At 39.7% G+C, this 16700-nt stretch overlaps 2 long non-coding RNA genes across 2 annotated transcripts in view; both read left to right on the plus strand.

Moving 5' to 3' along the window:
* Nucleotides 1–3046, plus strand: part of LOC112979373 (uncharacterized) — a 179748-nt gene extending 176702 nt beyond the window's left edge. Inside the window, exon 4 of the long non-coding RNA XR_003258216.2 lies at nucleotides 967–3046. This is a non-coding gene — a long non-coding RNA (uncharacterized LOC112979373). The remainder of the gene's footprint in view (nucleotides 1–966) is intronic.
* Nucleotides 3047–5816: 2770 nt separating this feature from the next.
* LOC135328873 (uncharacterized) lies at nucleotides 5817–11281 on the plus strand. Its single transcript, XR_010390025.1, has 2 exons — nucleotides 5817–6402; nucleotides 7761–11281. It is a non-coding gene; the product is annotated as an uncharacterized LOC135328873 (long non-coding RNA).
* The last annotated feature ends 5419 nt before the right edge of the window (nucleotides 11282–16700 follow it).

The raw sequence follows: 16700 nt of genomic DNA on the forward strand, positions 1-16700 counted from the left end.
TCTAGCTCTGTATTTGCTACCAGTGCTTTGGAGTAAATTTGAGCTTCAAGCTGCCTAAAGCATTGAATGCAGGATACCTGGGGTAGCACTCCTTTTGTGTGCTACATTGATCAAGAATTTGCAACCAGAGGAAAGGAAATTTAGTAAGCTATTCCTTCAGGCCACTTGCAGCTGATAGAAATCAGTCTTATTCATATGAAGCACAATGAATATCTCAATAACTGCTGAAGATACTGCATTGATTTTGGCTGTTCTTGCATACTAAGCTGCATCATCCTAGGATGAAAGCATAAATGAACAGAGATGTTAGCTCTGCTCAAGCTACCAGCACCATGAACATGGTGATTAATTTTTCAGCGAGAAGCCACTGACCATTTTAAAAATTACCTTGAGTTGTGTAAAAACACACAAAAAAACCCAACAACAACAACAAAACCAAACCAAAACAACAAAAACCAAACCACACACTTCAGCTGCAGAATTGTAATTCTTGGTAGTCTTCCCTTCATAAGCACCTTTCTATGAGCACAGTGAGTTAATAAACTGTAAAACAAAGGTTTTAATTACAGAAAAGATTATAATCTGGCTCTGATAGGGAGGTTTATATACTTGTTGTATTCATTCACAGTGTTGTTCCACATATTATTGATCATACTAGAAAACTATTAATTCAGTAACTTTTGCAGAGTGAACAACGCTGTAGGAGCAAGCCCTGGCGACTAGTGATGGATAAACAAAGCCACCTGTCTTATCTTCACTCACTCCCAGCCAAATCCTTATCTGTTCCCAGTTTTGGTCAGTGTAAATTGATGGTGTAGGCTCGCTTCTCTTGTCAACACCCACATATGTGACCCACAATTGTATTCTTATGATGATGACTTTCTACACTTGTAGGTGGGAAAAATGGAATATGCCCAATGAAATTGCATAAATAACAGTAAATGTTCATTTCTGCTCTTTTCCTAGGATGCTCTCTTAAGCACACTGCTTACTCCATTCGGAAGCACTCTGAACACAGCGAGAAGTGACTATCCTGGCAAGAGTAGTTCCAAGCCTCAAATCTCTTGCTAAATATTCAGAGTGATGAAGCAAAGATGGATATTATTATTATTTGGTCGCTTCGAGGTATATTTTTAAGTGCTGCACAGAGATTTAACATTCCACTAACAACACAGAACATTTGCTTGGCACACAAGCAGTGACCTTCAAGACTCATCTGAGGACAAGGCAAGACAAAAAAGCTAAGCTACAGCAGCAGGGAGCTGACAAGTCAGGAATGTACATGCTTAAACAAGTTTCACTTATTAAAAGAAAATGTAAGCTTCTTTTCTGCGATATGTACTGCACAGACAGACTCCTCCAATTACATGGTGTGCCAGTGTACCCTAATCGTCACCATCAGAAGGAAATAGGTCACCAGAACAATTAGCACCAAAGTGGTGCATAGCCTCCTCAGCTTGAATTCTTCGGGTGACACCTGCAGATTACTTGAGCTTTAGGTACAGATAATACACACAGTAGAAGTAGTATAAAGAAAGGTAGATCTGAGATGCTCCCCCACAAGACTCCAAGCAAGCACCTGTCAGTTTACTTTGTTTTACTGACCATGACATTTTTGACTATTGCACGCAGAAGAAAGAAAACCGTTTGCTTTCCCATTCATTATGATCCATAGCCACAGGCAACAAAATGTATGCATGTACTTATGGAGGTGTTTATTTGGCCCTCATCACAGCTGAAGTAACAAGTATTTGAATTTGATTACCTTCATATTTCTAGTATTGAAAGGAAATGGTGTATATAGTTTCTAATAGACAGAGAGGATGCCTCTGGACTGTCATGTGTTGAAGACCTGACAGTTGAGAAACCACAGGAAAGCACAGGGGGAGTGCAGATACAGAGTGATGATATGAAAACAGCAAATAATGAGAAGGAGCATGCCAGCAGATGGCGGAAAAACAGACTGTTCAACAGCTAAGGACTCGATAAGATATGATAATTTAACAAGTGGAAAAAGATCCTTTAATAAAAAAAAAAAAAGTCTCTGCATGGAACAAAAGCTGATGAGAAAAGAACAGGAAAGAAAAAATTTCAAGAGTTACATTTAAACCTTTTTTTCTTTTTTATATAAATTTCTTATTTTAAAATGGAAAAATTGCTGATACAGTATTAAGAATAACTGAAAGTTCCTATCCTGATAATCTCAAGATAAGAAAAATGACTACATTTACTCAGCTCTATCTTCAATTAATCAAATAGCCCAGAAGAAATGTTGATGCTGTCTAGACTGCCTCTCCTACTTAAGGGAGAATTTTAAATATTTTAGTGACTTTTGTTACACTGAAAGAGTTCACGGTTTCTGTCAAATGGGTCTTCATACAGAAGCACCGAGTTCTTTGAGGTTGATGAGCATACTAGCTGCCTATCAGTCAGGCTAAAATGAAAAAAGTCCTTGTGCTCCTATATGGAATAAGACAGATTAAACAAAAGAAACTATTCTCCAAGGCAGAGCTTGGCATGGCCTATGCAGAAGATGAGGCAGATGCACAGAGGTTGAGGTACTCTCAGTCATGCTAGGAGGAAAGAGTCCATTTCTCTTCTCTGAACTAGTCTCCAATATAGGGGCTAAATCAGGTTCATAAAAGTTCAGATGAGAGCTGACTTGGCATCTTCCAGGTGAGATGATCGTGACTATAGTCAAGCATCAGTCCGGCCCCATAGACTAGATCTGTACAGCAAAGGGAGGTGATTAGCTGTAGCATCTGTCCTGTTGATGCATTGCTTCAAGAGACAATTGAAAAAGTTTTGAAAATACTGAAAAGTAAAGGCAGGCTATGTCTGATGTAACAATGAAAAGAAATAACACCTGATTAAAGAAATGGAGTGGGCTCAGAGTCAAAGGAGACCAACCAGAATTTCCACTGAAGGTGTCACTTCGGTATGCCTTTATAGTCACCAGAGACCAAGGCAATACTGCAGTTCATGGAGCCCAACCACTTAATTACCTTTTGAGATCTTCGTGTAACCCACTACCAGTCCTTGCCTATTTGACCCAGCACTTACATATATCATTTCTGACATTTTAGCAGATGCAATATTAAAAAAAAAAAAAAAAAAAAACACACACACAAAAAAAACTCTTTAGTATTGTAAAGGCCTCAATCTCCTTGGCCAGGAAAGGAAACAGATAGGTAAGTCTTTTTGGGTGGCAACAAACCTATGTTTCACGATTAGTCCCCCTGCTAATTGCTAAGAGACAGAAGGTTGTGGCAGTTAACTACTAATGCCTTCTCAGTGCTTTTAATTAGTAAAGGGTCATATTACAGCTGAAATAAGATGTTCTTCTTGTTAAGGCAGTGAATTTCAGACTAAGAATAAATTCTTGATGCAATCACAGATTTGTCACAAAGAACAAATCAATTAAGATTTCTGCTACCCATCCGTAAATGGACTAATTATTTATTTACCAGCCCTTTTTGTACCTATCAATTAACCCATGTTTACCTAAACTGCAAGGTCTTGGGAAGAATGTCTGTGCTTGGCTGGCACACCATCTATGGGCCCCTAAAGTCATTTGGGATCTAGCAATGGTAGTATTTTTAGTATGTGACAGACAGTGACAGAAAATTTAAGCAAAATAGATATCTTCATCTACTTAGTTCATTTGTAAGAGCCAAAGGACAAAATTTAGGAAAATTACAGAAAAAATGAGACCAGTGAAGATAACCAGAAATGAAAGTAACCTTCTGCCAAGGTCTGATATAGATGCACTAGATCATAATTATAACTGCAAGTACTTTAAAAGAAAATTAAGCATTTTATTCTGCATCCTGTTAAATTATTGAACTATTTTATAAAACCAAATTTCATTATTAAATTAAACCAAGAAAAGAATAATAACAAGCTAAAACAAACAGTTTCCCATTTGCGCTCCATAATTCTTCATCATGTGAGTTGTGAAAACCTGAAAATATTTTAAAGAACATTGCAAAACTACTGAGCATAGAGCAGAAGGCAGTATCTTTCACTGCAGATCCAGATTCTGTGTCAGAGCTGAAAGAAGGTATATTCTCCTAATCAAAGTTACAAATTGACCTAATTAATTTTATAATTAACCTTGATAATTGAAAGGGAAAATTGTGACCTTCACTGAGTTTGTTCAGTATTTTGTTTCAGACTATAAGCAAATTCATTCCAGCTAATAAGGCCAGTAGTCCCAAATGTTGATGGGATAAAGTAGAAATTAATTAGCACATGCAAATGAAGAGTACTTTTTTTATACTGTACTGTAGTTCCTAATTTATTCTTCCACAACATTAATCTACTTTTATACTAAATTTTGAGGATACTATGTCTCAGTCATGTATAAACATTAGATTTCAACCGAAAAAATCCTATCTAAATATAAAAACTTTTAATAAAGTTAGTGTTTACTTAAAATTTAAGTAAATAAAACTTGCTTTACTTTAAGAAAAAAAACACACACTCCCTAACTGCTTTGGTGAGTAATCCTAATTGGAGTAAATTTTGCAGTACCTACTCACATCAGATGTAGGTCATCTCCCCTCAAGTAGAAAAGGCAGAAAAAGCTGATTCATTTGATTTAGGACTGAGTAAAATAGGATTTCATTAAACCTACAGAACAATGATCTTCTACATCCGCATGCAAATAACTGTCTACCACCTGTAAGAAGGTTTAAGTTACCTTATATTCCAGTGCTGTCAGCTTGAACAAATTTTTCCTGAGAAGGCTTTAAAGACCTAGTCTTGAGCTGGAAACCCAGGTGGTCCCCCAAGTACTCTGTCCATTAACTTGCGGGAATGATGGGCGCCATCTCACTTCATATCTGACTGTAGTCAGACCCTTTTATCTTAAGGGTAGGGGGCAAAGAAAATCTCAGCTGCTCTTGCAAATGCTATCACACTTTTCTAAAAACTTGACAAAGAGGCTTGTAAAAAATGTCATTACGGTGTTTTGGATCAGCAAGTGCTAGAGTGCTCCTAAAATAGGTTTGAGGAAATTATCTTCCTGAAGAAGAGGCTGGGAAGTGTTGTGCTCCTCATCACTGTATCTAACCAGGGGGATTTCTAAAGGAATATTTAGTGCAGCATCCAACTTGTGTAAGAGTAGCAGAATAACAAGAATAGTCTCATATCCAAGATGTTTTAGTTCTCAGTTTAGCTTAAAACTCGTAACTCATTTTGAAACTATCTTAGAGACGAATAAGGTTGGGAGGCAAAAGTGGCTACGATGCATTGGAAATACTCCAAGTTCACCTGCATGTCATTTTTTATTTCTCTTGGTTTTAGTGTAAAGCCTCTTGCCTGCATTAGAAGGAAACTGCAGTCCAGGGACAGAAGAATAACAAAGCATTGTGAATCTACACTAGAAGTGGCAGAAAGTTTCAATTTCTTATACTTCTATTTTAAGGTGACAGAATTAAAGTGCAAAGACAGGTTTTTTCAGATATTGGCTAACGATAGTTCTGCTCTGACAGAAGTTGCCAGGAAGATGCAAGACTGTAACAGGAATGACATGCTAGCATTTGCTGGCCCGCAATCCAATTTATCGATTGATTTTCATTCATACACGTCAACTTTGGATATCATTTCTCCACTATTTTTTTTGATCTGCAACTGAATTTGAACTGCATCCCTCAGTGGGAGAGGCGGCCGCGATGGGTGCGCGCAGCGGGGAGCCCGGCTGCTGGCAGCCCACCCTGGGCAGGTGCCCGTGCACCAGGTCTACCGCTTAGTGAGGGGAGGCAGGGTCCTGGCAGGGAAATGCTCCCTGCTAATGGTTTAATCTCAGTTTCCTCTCTCTCAAGTGTGAGGTAGGAGAATAGGATAGTGATGGTGTATAGGCATTCAGCCAAAAAAAACCATCAGCTTTGAAGTCTCTGCAGCTTGCCCTGACTTACGTGTCTCACAGTAAATCAGAGCAGGCAGTAAAAGCAGCCCCCACAGCTAGACTGGCACTTTTTTAACGATTATCTAAGGCTATCTCCTTTTGAAATAATAAAAAAAAAAATCTCTTCTGCTCCTGACACCTTAATAATAGTAAGTATAGCTCATTTGTCCTCATTCCTTAAGAACCATTTAAGTACTGTAGAAAGGATACCCATATTTTTGTGCATCAAAGACAGTCTTATGCACTGGAATTGATCCTGGAACAGAACAAGAAAACTTTTACTTTAGGAACATAGTGGGGCAGTTAGGTGTTATGTGATGAGAGCTACTAGTATCCGTTCCCTGTCCTTCCAGGCTTTGGGCCAGAGGCAGCACGTTGCGAGACCCCAGCTGCTGGCAGCGCTCCTGTCTGCATCCCTGCTGGAGCGAGCAATGGACGGCTCCAGCTCCAGCCACTCGAACCCTCCGATCACACTACTTTATCTCCACGAGGTATGAACGTAGCAGCGGTAGCAGGAAGTCACTGAGAGCTAGAATGAATGATCTGGTGTCCAGAGGGTGGGGGCCGAGGTCAGGGGGCTATTTAGCTTTACGAAAAAGAAAGATCTTGAACAGTTACATTAATGAAGCTAATTCTTAAAAAATGCGAGTGTCTGCAGGCTACTGTACTAAACAGAGAAAAAGATTTAAGAGATGTGAACTACCCTTATTTATTTCAGCTTTTGCATCCTTAAGTAGAGTACCATATATACAAACAGCTCTCTTAACTATGTCACACATGATCAGGGCATACAAGAACAACAACAACAAAAGAAGGAAGTACTACTCAGTGCGAGCAAGGGTTCAGACTCCCTAACTGGAAAATCAGATTCGTTTTTTCTTTTATATCTTTTCTGTTTAGTCTGTTTCTGACATCAGTAATTGCTATTGATTTTTATTATCAATATTGTTAATAATCTTAATTCTAAAGTACTTGTGCAGTCCAACCCTCATTCTTGGCATGGAAAACCTAATAGAAATAGCCATAGCTCTGCTTAGATCAATTGCTCAAAACCAGACAGTGATGACTGCACATCCAGTGTAGTAAATGGTTTCAGCTGGATATAGCTGCACTGTTATTTTTTCTACCTTAGTATCCAGCAAGTCATTTATTTTTAACTGTTGAGCCAAAAACTGTGGAATGTCTCATACAGTTAGGGATACCCTATTTTTATGTGGCAAGGAGTAAGCAGCTATTATTTGAAACACTTAATACTATACACATTGGCTTACCTCAAAGTAAAAAGCGACTGCAGCTCCCACATTAAACTAATGCAGTAGGAAGACAAGTTAGCACTTCACTGCGTTAAAATCTTCTCAAGGCATGAAGCTGGTAGCTTGTGTACTCTATCAGCTAAACTGTATTCACATCAACTCTATGTCATTCACCTGAGTAAAGTTTTCTGTGGCAATAAGAACCAGGGACATGGGAAGTTAGGCTTTACCCATCATATTCTAGACTGCATAATAGTATTTTGGATTTATACAACAATGACTTTCATACAGAGTCCTCAAAGTCTCAGAGCAACCTTTTAGGTAGATAAATACAATTATATCTATAACGTAGAGGCTCAGGGGGATTTGTTCAACACATCAACAAAACTTGCCCACGGTCACAGAGAATGTGCTTTATCATTACAAAGGCCAGCTGGAATACAGTGCCTTTACAGACAGACATAAACCGGTGAGGTTGCACCGTTTCCTCAGAGTGGTTCTGAACATATCCTAATACGTTATTTTTTCTTTCACATACTGTGTACCGATTACAATACCCGCACTCAGAATTCATTGCGCTTCCTTTAATTCTGCAGTACAACAGATCACAGACAAAACCCGAATCACATCTGGTAGTACCATGTCAAGAAGCTGTGCAATTTTCTTGGTGAGAATACTCAGGGAATTATCTTGGCTTGTGCTACAGAAACTTAGAATTATTCTTTAGCTTTTTTAAACTACTTTAAAATGATCTACCTACAGCCAACAGCTGGTTCCCAATGCGTGACTGCCAGTGTCGATGGAAAAAAAAAATCTCTTCAACGGCCTGCAGTATATGATATTTCTGGTGTTGTTACATCCAGCTTTACTGAGAGCAAATGCAATTTTTTAAGACATATGTTTGTTTATCACTGAAGGCTCATTTTATAAGAAAAATGAAACTACAGTGCATTCTATCCTATGCATAATGGCAATACCTATCCTATGAAGAATTTGGAGACTTATTCTTGACTTCAGTTTCAGCTCTTTTTCTGTTACCTTTAAGAAAAGGAAGCTATAACTTCACGACCTGATTGCCAGAGGCAGCGAGAAACTTCCGAAGTCGCACAAAACACCTGCTTCAGACCCTCTGAAAACTGACCGACTTTCTCCTTTTAGTGACTCTTTCCCAAAACATCTTGCAAGCCTGTTTGAGCCAGACGTCACCCAATTTACATCCCAAGATCTACGAGCACTACTCAGACTACTGGCCTCTGACACCAGTAGTCGGCCAAGAGCTGTGTGCGGCTTGTCTCCAAGTCACTCAGCAGGGCTGGGAGAGGAAGCACAACAACCCTGATTTCTTTCACTGGCAGAGTAAGATGTCATATGAACCAAGACACCCAGTGGCAAGAACCATAAGAGGAGGAAGTTCAGAAAAGTTTAACACAACTTTGTTATATTTAGACCCACATTTTCAGTTTCTATCACTTTTTCCAGTCTCTAAAATGAAATAATGCTGGTTGAATAATGAATTTACTTTTTCTAGAAATAGGATCAATTTTCTTATTTATTTGCTGTGAAACTCCAAAAAGAGTTCACAGGCCTCCAGGGATCTAAAGCTCATGTACTGAAAGCACCGATCTAGAACGTAACAGAGAGCAAAACAGAGAACTGTGAGAAGCCCCTGCCGCACCTGCAACGCTGCCTGAAGCCCTGCAGCATCCCGCAAAGCGGACGGCTCTGCTCACCCGCCGCATGTCGAGCTGCCTCCAGCCCGAGGAGGGATGAGAGCGACTGGGCAGGGCTGCTGCCCGGTTTTGTCGCCAGGCCTAGGCCACACACACCAGAAGAGGAGCTCAAGCTTGAGCATGCAGAGCTGCATTTCTTTCAGCCCTCGGCATGCCTGTCCGCAGCCACTCAGCTGCAAACCTGCCTACCAGCAAGGGGATTTATTCTCACCCTCTGTTATGCAGCACAGATATGCCCAGAGATTCACAGGAGCTTTCTGGACTACACAAAAACTCTTTCGTAATCTTTCTATTCTGTATATCTTTCCTCAGGCTGACAGAGGATATACCAACTCTTTCTTAAATTAGGCAATGTGAGTTCACCAGCCTGAAAGCATATCTGCTAAAAGCTCTTCAGGAGCTTGCCCTGGAGTAAGGAATAGCTACAACATCAGTACTAGCAGATGAGTCAGCACCTGAGGCTTAATTTTCTTCCTGGCGATAAAAGCACTTAACACCTGTGGGAAGAAAAACATTCCCAGGACTTGCCTTCTAGAAGCCCATCTCAGGAAGATGTTTCCTCTCAACTTGCACACTGGTGGGTTTTTTAGTTTTACTCAGTCTAGCAATGAGCTAACTTGGCCGATCATATTCTCTTCTTGTTGACGGGGACTCGTGATGCTGTTATTGATGTATGTGATTACAGGGATTATCTCCGAGGGAGCCAATTACATCTGCATTCATCTAAGGGGTTGCTGCAGAACCGCGTGTGACTTCTGAGTTCAAAATTACACTCATCAATGTCTTAAAGTAGTGTCACAGAAATTATTTGATCACACTAGTTAATTAACAGTTAGAAATAATTGGGTAATCAGAATTAATGAAAATGGGAAGCTGCCTCTTTTATGCGTATCTCACAAGAGAAGTAAATGCTGAATGTTAAAGTTATCCCTTAACAATACAGTTTCAGCTTCATTCGGCAGCACAGCATGGAGAACTTCCAAAAGCGCCCATGTAAAAGAGACTGAAAAACAGAATGAAAATGGTCATAACAGCTTTTTATGAAAAACCAACGTGAATATTTTGGCTTTAGAAACTCATTTTTCCTTTTCTGAAATAGTATGTAGACATCTCTTTTTCCCTAGATTTACTTTCAAATGAACTAGAACATTCTTTGTAGAAAACTTGGTTTTGCTGAATGAAATGTTTTGTAACCATCTTGAAAACACCAGTAAACATTCCAGATAAACATAGGTATCTTTCAGTGGAAAACATTAACTTTGTACAGTGTCCAGCTTTTTATACCCAAAAAGCTTTCTTTTTTTAAACCTAACCTGCTTAAGCAAGGCTTTAATTTTTAATTTGAAAAATTGCTACCAGCCTGAGAAATAATTTAAAATGTTATTATTCTTGGACCAAAGTCAGTCTGTGGTTGTCCTTACTTAATTTGAACAATGACAAAACATGTGTGTGCTTAATTCTAAAAAATACAGGAAGTCATAGAAATAAAAGAACATCCTTCAAGGATGATGGCATAAAATAAAAACAAATACCAAAGATGGGAGCCTTCCTTTGTATTAAGCCAAGGAGTTTAATACTTGTACCTCTAACGTTTACAGCATTGTAAATATCTCCACTGATTTCTGCAAGGCTCCTGTAAAACACTGCTTTCATCCACAGCTAGTTGTATATCCCACTGCAGAATACCAGCAAATTTGCTGTGCAAGCAGTCCAACAGCACAAGCGTATTGATGTGGTAAGCAGCAAGAGGCACAACGTGTTACAGGCAGGATTGCTTTTCTATCTCCCTACTAATAAACTCAAGGCAGATCCTCATCCAGTTCTTCTAACGAGGCTCATGTTCTAGCAGCAGTGCTATAATATCACAGGTTTCACATCAATACACAGTTCGTCTTTGCATTTATTCTTATAATGAGAGTCACTGTGATGCCCGAGACTCAGGACTGTGACTCCTGCAACCAGCATCAGCGATACTATTTGTATCATATTACCCTGTAATATGTTTAGCTCTGTTGCAAGAAATACACAAATCACAACCCTTTTCTGTCCCCCACTGATCAGTATTATTGGTAGGTAGTACTTACTTTAGCAGTGTGCCATTAATTGGATGACTTGACTGAGCCTCTGAATGAAATAAAATGCTGGGTGAGCTAATTTCATGTCAATACCAGAATGCTTTTCTATCAACTGCGTCACTGCGTTCACAGGCTAAAATGAATAAACACGTGTAACCTATTTGTGTAATGACTATATCAATTATAAAATGTCAAGCTAAGAAATGTAAAAAGCAGGGCAGAAGGCAACCAAAGTATTTCCAGGGATTCAAGTCCTACTTACAGTTTAAAATAAGTATTTGTTTTCTGAAATAAAGAGATGGTTTTGTTGAACTCCTTTTTTGCTTTCCCCATCATAAAGCTGTAAGCTATATAGCACAGTTAAAAATCAGGTAGTTTAATATTAATGGATATATCCAGCTTTCACATCTTGTGGTCTTCTAAATCTTCCCTATCTGATTTGGTTCACGTCCCCCACAATGAGAAAAAAAATCAATTTGCCAAGCTTTCCAGCTGGTGCTGTTGGGTATGAAGTGCAGATGCTGCTGACAGTTAAACACCGCATTTTGGACACAGTTGCATCCTATTCGCAAAAGCCACACTATGATGCCTGATAGGCTGCAGAAGGGCGAAAAGCCAGCTCACCAACTGTGGCCAGTCTTCAGTCACCAGTCATTAAAAAGAGTGATTATATGGCAAAGAGGGAAATATTGCTGAATTCATCTTCCAGTGCTGCTCAGTTCCTCCCACACATTGCCCACTTGAGTATCTTCCAAAAATTTAAACATAAAGATGGGTAAGAGTAAACAGAGGTATGCCTTAACATAAATAATTATACCTACCACAATAGGTGCGAGGCAGTCAGATATTCTTCTAGTTCTGGTCTCTTGACTTTCCCCTTTAGACTACTCCGTGGTTTACAACTGCACTTTTCAGCCTTTTTCAGTATGTGACTTCTTTAGGCTTTCCTCATGGCAGTACAGGTTGCAGCCTATGAAGAGGGGCTAAAACACTTGCTTCTGTTAGCTGGCACCTGCAGGGGCCTTGGAAATAGCTCTGGCAGCAGGTGTCAGACCCTTAATTGAAAACTCCTGGTCTAAAACAGAATTGAATTCACTCTTCCTTCCCACAAAAATGCCCCAGTGTAGGAAAGGGTGCAGGTTTTGAGTAAGTCTACATGAGGCTCTTAGTATATTCCAGAAGACAATATAACTATGTCTTACTGGGATTGACTTTATTTGTGCAAGTCATTTGCAAGTTAAAATTCCCTGTCAGAAATGTTGCTGTCTCAGAAACTGACTTCGTATGCCTAGTGTACAGAATTGTGTCCATGATACTGACATCAATATGATATAAAAATACATTAATCTATTACTATCTCTTAACTATTTAACAAAAATCTCCAGAAGGCTTGCAAATATATTCTCTTTCAATAAAATAGCTTGTTAAATGGGGAAAAACTGGATGAAGGAAACAGAGATGAATGGGGTTACATGACAACTTTTAGAAAATGGTTACACCAAGAATCCATTTTTAACAAATAAACCATACCATCTACAGTGGATGTATCTGCACAAATATTGATACATATACATCTATGTATCACAAGAATTGACTTGAGGCAACAAGATATAAATCATCATTTATGTAAAGCCCAAGAAGGAATTATTTACTTCCTACTAATTATTTAAAATTCATCTCGAGAGGGAAGAAATGTCATAAGAAAATTGCACAAGATCTTCTCTTCTGTGCACACATATATACTCATTCACTCATTTTTCTCCCTTTATTTGACATTTACTTTGTTCACATAAGTGATACGGCCCTTCCTTCTCTGTTGGGGAAGAGAAGGGCATGAAGCCAAACAAGATAACAGCTTAAGCCAGCTGATCTGTAGTTTCTAAATACTGGAGCTGGGAGATGACCAAAATGCCTTTCTACCCACTTATGCAATTATATTCATGCATGAAGTTAGATATTTATATGAGGCACCAGGTGAAAAACTTCATTCTGTAACAGCTAAATACCTTGTCAACTTCATATGAAACCACAAAAAGTTACAGGCATGTTCTTTAACTTGTTCTTTTAATGAGATACTTCCAGCAATGACATGGATGCAAAAGCAGAAAAAAAGATTTCTTGGCCTGAAGGGAGGCAGAACCACAGGAACGAACGTTCCCCTTTTCCATCAGGGTTAATGTTTACATCAGCAGGAAACAGCCTGGCAACCTCAGCCTAGTACTAATAGTCCTAAATTCTTTCAATCAATAGTATTGCGTATTCTCTGTCTTTTAAGCAAACAGAGGAGACACAAGCCCTGGGAGTCCCTTCACTAGCTGGAGATTGGCCCTTTCCGACTAAATACATGTGATGCCTAGTTGAGAAACCATCAGGAGAGACCTGGGAAATAAAAATTCTCTGTCCTCAGGAGGCAGCCTAGCATCTGGTGGGGTAAACGGTGCCCTGGCTTGTTACTACCTGTTCCAACCGGGTAAGCTTTCACACCTGGAGATTGCTAGGTGCAACAGCTGAAGACAACCATTAGGATAACAAGGTATTGGTGGGTTCATGCTGTAGAAAAGAAGAGCTGCCAAAAGCTACCTAATATAATTTTACACATACTCACATACACACCCCCACCTCCCAATCTCTGCCTGTGGCTAGTGATTCTCTTAACATGCTGCTTAGGAATGGCAGACTTTCTAATACTTGCTGTACTGGTGTTTAAAACAGCAATGTAAGCACCTGGAAAGGTGTTTGAACAAAATTTAAAATTCTATTTTAATATAAATGCAATTTTATGATATATTGCAAGACATCAGTAGTGTCTTTAAAAGCAGTGCAGATGGATAATTGGGGGATTTAAATAAGATTACATGCTTACACATCTTATAGCAGCTACTGAAACTGTAATGGAGGTGTAGTCTCCTTAGAAAGGAAGGTCAGAATGTAAATAAAATGTATGAGCATAGCAAGATCAGAAAAATCATATCCAGTTTCCTCCCTGGTAATGCATAAAAGTGGAAATTGCATATGAAAAAAAAAACCAAAAAATAAACTTTGTAGCTATAGCAATTAAATCTTTGGGGACCACAAGAACTGGTGATACTTTCATTTCAGGAGAAGGAGAAAATCTGCAGACAGCTCCATACAGCTGAGCCCTCTGAACAGGCAGAGAGGAAAGGCTGGATGGATCCAAAATGCTGGGACGTCAGGAGTCACAGTTTTGTAATAGCAAATTCCTTTTCCTGCTTGATGCTTTCTGGGCCCCTTCTGGCACAGAGGGAACAGAGCAGCTCCTCTTGTTCTTCCCATTCCCCCACCTGCCTCTTAGCTGGATGAAAGTGAGCTGATGGAAGTTAAGGCTCATGGGCAGTAAGTGGATTTCTTCCCAGACATCTGCTAAGATTAGCATCTTTCTTTACACACACACCCCTCTCCAGCTCAAGGTACAGTCTAGCATTTGACAGCATTATCCCTCCAGAACATTCCTAGCTCTGTCCACATTTTTACTGTCTGTCACAGTGGATGTGGGTAGAAGTCCCTGGTTAAAAGCATACTTTTAGCATATTATAAGAAAAAATCCTTCCAGGAATGGTGATTATTGACTTGCTGTTTTAAAGAAAATGGAGAGCAACTGAAGCGAGATAGGAGATATCTTGTGGATCGAAGCCGTATCACACCCAATTCACTGCAGGAGGCTGGAGGCTATTCCAAATCATCAGCAACAGAGAGACATTTTTAGTGTGAGCTCCAACAAAATAAAAAAAGGGGGGGTCAAAGTGAACAGGCAGAAAGCTGATGTAAAAACTTGATTCACTAAGGGCATGGACTCAAAGACAGCAGCTTGTTTTATATTCTCGCCCTTTCCCACTCATGAAGAAGAGGGAACATGCCCACATAAGAACTGATAATAGCACTCATAAAAAAGAATCCAGGAACCCTCAGTTTTGGTGGAATTGTTTCAGAAAACTGGAAGCACGGACTTAAAAGGTTCACAGCTGTCAGGGTGTCTTTTTCACTGGCAGACTGGTTTCTCCAGTGCCAGCAGATGAAAGGATACCCCAGGCATGCTCTGAAAAGCCCCTCTGTTTCACGTGGGCCTCCTGGTGTTGCAGCAGCCCGCGGAGCTGTGCTGCCGCCTGCCCTGGTGCCTCCTGGCACCCACAAGAGCCGCCACGCCGTCACCTACAGAGTTGTCTGTGGAGGAGACACATGGCTCTTCCTCTGTTATGTGACAGCCTTTTTGCATAGTGGGTGGGGATCACAGTGGTGCTTATGTGTGCTTTTTGGCTTGTAAAATGTCAAGACTTCCAAAGAGCATGAGTGCATTATATGAGAGACTGGCAGTTACTGTAGCTGTCCCATAATATTTTGCATCAGAGCCTTACCAAACTCCCTGTATCCATGCACTGAAAATCAGCCTCTCTTTCCCGAGATGCGTAGTGCAGAGCTGTACAGCAGATTCATCTTCCTGTTCCCCCCTTTGATACTGTGCCTTCTGAGATCGCGTCAGAGACATCTGGCTATGCTGTTGTGCATTACAGGAAAACATGCTGTTGCTCTTTCTCTCTTTTGTGGCCAAAAATCTCATGAAGTAATCATGTGGTTCTCAGCAGTATTCCCCATCTCATTGCAAAAACTGACTTTTAATGACTTTTGTTTAATTAGTAACTCAAAAATAGACATTTGGTCATTTGGAAATGAAGTCATTTCTTAGAAAAGGTCCTGATGCCAAACTAAATGCTTCAGAATTTCCTAAACATTACAAATGAGAGGTACCTAAATTCCTATTTTACTAGCAACCATTATCTAGCCGTACTAGGCGGATCCAAGATATCCTGAACTCTCTAGGATTTAAAATCTGTATCCAAATCCAAATATCACAGCTTCTGCCCACCTGCATTTTTGTGAGTTTGAAGTCATCAGTGTCTGAGATAATTTTTAGTAGCAGAGCCAAAAAAGGAGTATCAGAACTGGACTTTGCAGGAAAGCAGAATAAATCTGACTGCAGCCTATAGACACTGGTAGAACTGCTAATGTGCTAATCACCTGACAGAACAGATAAGGCAAACCCGCTTTCACAAAAAAGGTCAGGAAGCAGGGGGGAAGAAGTAACAGTAAGAAAAGGATTAAAAACTAAGCAGGTGTGTATATGATATGTCTACATATCATAGAACAGGTATGTATACAGACATGTATAATAACCATGCCTAAGGCAACACATCATGTATGAAAAGCTTGCAACAGCTTATTTAATCATTTTATTAAAAGCTAACAGGAGCCAGGGCAGGTCACAGAGCAGAGATTGTGTGAGCACAGAGTGGAGAAGAAAAGCTAATAGGAAAGGGAAACAAAAAGGCTGAGTCAAAAGAGGACATTTAACTTTTTTGGTAGTAGCTCTGAAAAGACCTGTCTAAGATAAGAGAACTAATGAAACCTGACTTCTTCATTTCTTATTAATGTGGAGCAAAAAGCGTAATGAGGATATGTGAGAGATTACAATAAACACATTGGAGGGGCCCCTAGGAGAGAGAGAAAATCCCTGAATCACTTGCCAAGTAGATAAGGAAGCTTTGATATAAAATAGCAATGAATACCAGCTACAGATGTTCAGTACCTTTGTTCATAGAAAAGTCCATCAAGTGCGGGCTGGCATTTCCACTTTTATATCTGATAACAGATCTCCCTTGTAAAGAGAGCTGGGGAGCAGAGGCACAGCTTACAGCATGGGACTTGCCTGTGCTCCCAG

The sequence above is a fragment of the Dromaius novaehollandiae genome, chromosome 7, assembly GCF_036370855.1.
Source record: "Dromaius novaehollandiae isolate bDroNov1 chromosome 7, bDroNov1.hap1, whole genome shotgun sequence".
NCBI classification, from domain to species: Eukaryota; Metazoa; Chordata; class Aves; order Casuariiformes; family Dromaiidae; genus Dromaius; species Dromaius novaehollandiae.